Below are 5,000 nucleotides of genomic sequence, written 5' to 3'. Positions count from 1 at the left end.
GCCACATGAGACCCCAGTCGCCAGGCGTCCTTCACGCCTCTTCTTCTTCTTATGAAAGAAAGGTCTGTTTGTTTAAGTGAATCGGCCGCGATGACGTCCATTATAACACTTCCGTCTATGGATTGATTGTTTGACTAACAAACAAATTAGAGATATACTGTCTTCAAAATATATGAAAACAGTCTCTTATAAGAAATATTTATAACATTTCATTAGAGGGATAACCTCTGATCACCAATCATCTATATAGAGAAAATACGTCCCTGTGACGTCATAAAGAGTAGGAGGAATTTTGCAGCTCGTATAAATGTATTGCTTGGTTTGGGTGAGGTATTGAGTAACACGTGATAGAAACTATTACCATAACGAATTAAATAGTGGAAGAACTTCATGTCATTAGTTCCTATTCTGTTACATTTCAAATATAATGTAATTGAGCAGATCATTACCAAATCATTATTCTTATTAAGAAATACGTCGTTATAGGGTTAAGTACCAACAGTATACATATTTTAGATAAATTGCGACTTGAAAATTGCAAATTTTACGGAAAACAAACTCAATACAAAAGAACAAAATATCTTGTGGGAATTGAGCTCGTTTGTCAACAACAGCCCATATATAAAGAACTCTCTCACCTTATGCGTTTCCTTAGCTGGAAATATCTGGTGTCTCATTGGCTGATTCATCCTCTGTTTGGATTGGTGGGTAGTATGTGACGTCATGTAATCTCGTATTTTATGAATGAATTTAATTGGGTATACCTATTGTAGATAAATTAAGATTTTGGAATTCCATTTTCTCATGAAAACAAACACAAAATATTAATTTAGTACTAAAATAGCTAATGGATCTTGTTCAAATGTAAAAGCTAAACAAATAGGTCATTTTCGAAGAACTAATTAATTTTTAGATGTGTGTGTGAATTTGTAGTCAAATGTAACAACCAATTACGGCTGAGAAGTTACAGCCAATCAGAGGACTGGAACATCCCGCCAAGAGAGAGTTCCGAAGACTTGGGAGTTGCTGTTCGAGAAAATTTGCCTGAATTTCTATAAAATTGCTTTCAAACGCTCTATCTATGGGGGACGGACCTGAATATTTTTTTAAGGGAATTGAAGATCTAATTTCTTTCTAAAGATATTGAGAATGTCCCTATTAAGACGTTTTAATAAAATGTCTTTTATGAGGGAACATTTTTTTAACCAAATAATTATTTTCAAGAAAAATACATCTTTGTGACATCATAAGAAGTAGGATGAACTTAAAAGTCTGTCTAAATGACAGATTAATTGTTTGCTGGTTTGAGTGTGGTATTCAATAATCAAATAGATATTATTATATTATCGACCTTATATAGTGAAGGAACTACATTATGTGACTGTAATTCATATTTGCTACATTTCAAGTATGATGTAAATTATTCAGAGAAATAATAGACTGTTTTGGTTACAATGTTAGATATGTGTGTGAAACTATATAAACAAAGGCAACAACAATCGCAGCTGAGGAAGTTATAGCTAATCAGAGGAATGGAATGTAACACCTGGAGGGAGTTCCAAATAGTTATGCGATCCCAAATTTCGTTGAAATTAGATTCAAACGCTTTAGCTACCGAGGACGAAGCTGAAGATTTTTTTCAAGGGAACCACGTCATATTTTCTTCAAAATAGATAAAGACAATCCCTTATAAGATGTTTTTATTACACATTCTACCAAAAATAAATAAACTCCGATTACAAAATAATTATTCTGATTAAGATTAACACGTCTTTGGAACGTCATAAGGCGTAGGATGAACTTTACAGTTAGTCTAAATGACTAATTAACTGTTTGCTGGTCTGAGTGAGGTACTGAGTAACACGTGACTTCTATTAACGTGCTTTTTTCCATTTTTGTATGGGGTAAGCACGATTGCCTTCTTTTTGAATGACTTTGCTTTGGCAGGATGCCAGAAAACCTCAAATCAATCAATCAATTGCCTTTGTGACTAATATTCGATATTCAAACAGATGATATCATTATATTAATCTTAGATCATGAATGAGCTGCATGAATGTAATTCGTATTCTGTTGCATTTCAAGTATAATGTAATTATTCGAAGGAATGATAGAATGTGTTGGGTAGTACGGAGAATACTTTTACGACGCATGACTTCGCCACGGTCATGCTTTTCGTAGAGACCTGCAAGGCCAACAGAAAGGGTAGTAAATGTTCTTACCCATCAATAAACAAATAAGAAACTTGGATTGAAACTTCATTCTTAAATTGAAGAGAGCCATAGGATGTCTGGCAGTCTAGGGAAATAGAAATACCAGAGGGAGAAATTATTCGGCTTAAATCATAAGAATATCTTTTTTTAATAAAGAAAATAAAATGAATAAAATTGCGTTTTTTGCTATAACAGTTACCAAATTTTAACTATCTTCACAATAAAAATAAGAAATATAATTATGCATTCCACTATATATACACAAATTATTCACTCCCATTGGGGAATAGATGTGCACAAAGCAACATTATAGAAATAACGGTCATCAAAGCCTTATCAAATCAGGATGGCTGAGCTGTTGACCTAATTGTTGAACTGCAGGTAGGGTCACTACGGTGTCCTAATAATCCTTCCTTTCTTCGTTGGGAGGATCCATTGTGTAAAAACAAAACCAGAAAGAAAGATGAAGAAGTAAAAAAATTTCTGGCCAGGTCCAGTTTAGACTGCCGAAACCTGCTTTTACCTTCGGGAAAACCAATCTGACCAAAAGGCATCTCTCTCTCCTTTTCGTCCTTCCCCATTCCTCGTCTATCCTTTTCTCCTCCACATCATCTCTTCTCTCCTTTCTTTTTATTCAGTCCTACTCGTATCTCAGGGAAGTCTATAAAACATTAGTTTATGGGGGCATAAAACATTTTTTTTTCAAATAAATGTAAATGTTTCAAAGTTTATGTTTATTTTCACGATACTTGTGCTTAGATTTCTTCGATTTTGCTCACATGTTTGTGTTTAGAATTCCATGTTCATCCGTCAGGTTTGTTTGTTTTGTCTAACACTATTTACCCAGTAACACTTCCGGGATTTCCCAGTCTCCAGTCTTTCCTTTCTGTCTTTCCCCTGCTATTCTTTTTTTTTCTTTTTTGTATTCACCTTGGTGCCTCCCGTCACATGCCCTTGACACTCCCTAAACGTCTCGAGATTTGACCCCATGAACTGTTTTTAGAGATAAACAAAATGTTAGATTCACCACAACTAAACTTATTCTATTTTCATGAGCAGGTAAACGATACTGCAAAATTATTATTATTATTATTATTATTATTATTATTATTATTATTATTATTATTATTATTATTATTATTATTATTATTATTATTATTATTATACACAGATTCATATGGAACAATCCCTCCGGTCGTTAAGATATTTTGTGAGCTTCGTCAAAGGACAATAAAATATGTAGAATAGAAGCATAAAATACAGCATATACCAAAGAAAGCAACTAAATCAACGAAAAGGTAATGCACAGATAGCAATGAGATAACAGAGAAAGTCCAATGAAAGAATTCAGGAGAGAGAGAGAGAGAGAGAGAGAGAGAGAGAGAGAGAGAGAGAGAGAGAGAGAGAGAGAGAGCTCGCCTCTTGCATAGTTACCCACCACCATCTCCCAAGTCGGTTAATGACCCAGACCTACAGTGGGATTTGGGCACTGGTAAAACCCCGGGTAAAACGAGATTTTTTTTTTCTATTAATGTTTGACGTTTTATTAGTCAAGTCATCTTTAGGGGACGAAACGGCACGCATTTTGCAACTGCTTGCGACTAGGAATCATTTTACTGTTTTTCACGAGTGAATTATATTGTTTACTATCACTTGGCCTTTTTCATTTCTCATTCATTCATTTATGTAGCATCTGGCTTTCAGCCCTTACATGAAAGGGAAACTCTAATATCCTTAACCTTTTTTTTTAAGAAAAGTATTTATTCATCTTCATCTGCCCACGTGGAAATGCTAACAAGATTGTGTTAGATTATCATGTGACTGATGGCGAGATATGAGTCTAATAAGAACCCAGGTGTTATGATATTATCCAAGGTCTAAACAATACATATATTCTATAGACCTTGATATTATCTACCTGGAACTATTGGGTCTGTGATCAGTAACACTATGAAATTTGTCGATTTAGCCTACAATTTTTGCGAAAGGGAACTTATTTAGGTCTATGTTTTCAAAAAGTGTTTACTAAGTAGCAATTTACAATCAATAAACTAATAATGAAAATTATTAAATTAAATACTGTAGTCACCCAAACATATGAGAAAAAATCATATTGGAAATTGCTACTGAAAGTATAAAAAAAAGAGAGAGAGAAAAGAAAGTTATGAGCATCATGAGTCGTTGAAGCCTATTTCAAGTACGTACTGTGTTTCACAAATTCACCGTCCGGGTGGTGGGTGACCTCTGTGAATTTTGTGCACATATTTGTTGAACCTGATACGACTCCTCGACCATTCTTAAGACCATTCACCCAGGACCAGTTTTGCAGATAGAATTTAATACTGTACCTGCCACAACGATAACTGCAAACCTGAGTGTGTTCCCTGGCACATTAGTACAGTACAGGTAACTTAAACAAGATCTACTCTTAAGTCCAGCTATTCCAGTCTTCTTTTTCGGCGTCAGTGGCCGCTTCAATTGTGAAGCTGGACAATTTACAATCATCCATCCATTCTTCTTCATAATAATGTTCCAGACACGCCATTAATACATCGGATCTTTTTTAAAAGATCAACTTCGATCGCTCACTAGGTGAATAGAGTCAATGAGCTGATAGTAATTCAGCATTGCTATAATACTACTACTCCACCCAACAGAAACAGTGAAATCATTGGTATTCAGCAATTGATTAGACAAAAATGAGTCATCTAAGCTTCAACGTTCTTCCTAAAAACTTTTAAACAGCTATAAATGAGTGCTACTCCTTGTCTTACTTTTCCGGTCGCG

At 34.6% G+C, this 5,000-nt stretch overlaps 1 protein-coding gene across 1 annotated transcript in view; it reads left to right on the top strand.

Moving 5' to 3' along the window:
* LOC137643631 (putative tyrosinase-like protein tyr-3) overlaps positions 1–5,000 on the top strand; it is a 68,954-nt gene that overhangs the window by 52,089 nt on the left and 11,865 nt on the right. The gene's annotated exons all lie outside the window — the stretch shown is intronic.

Source organism: Palaemon carinicauda, chromosome 7 (genome assembly GCF_036898095.1).
Source record: "Palaemon carinicauda isolate YSFRI2023 chromosome 7, ASM3689809v2, whole genome shotgun sequence".
Taxonomy (NCBI): domain Eukaryota; kingdom Metazoa; phylum Arthropoda; class Malacostraca; order Decapoda; family Palaemonidae; genus Palaemon; species Palaemon carinicauda.
This window is presented reverse-complemented; position numbering and strand designations above follow the sequence as displayed.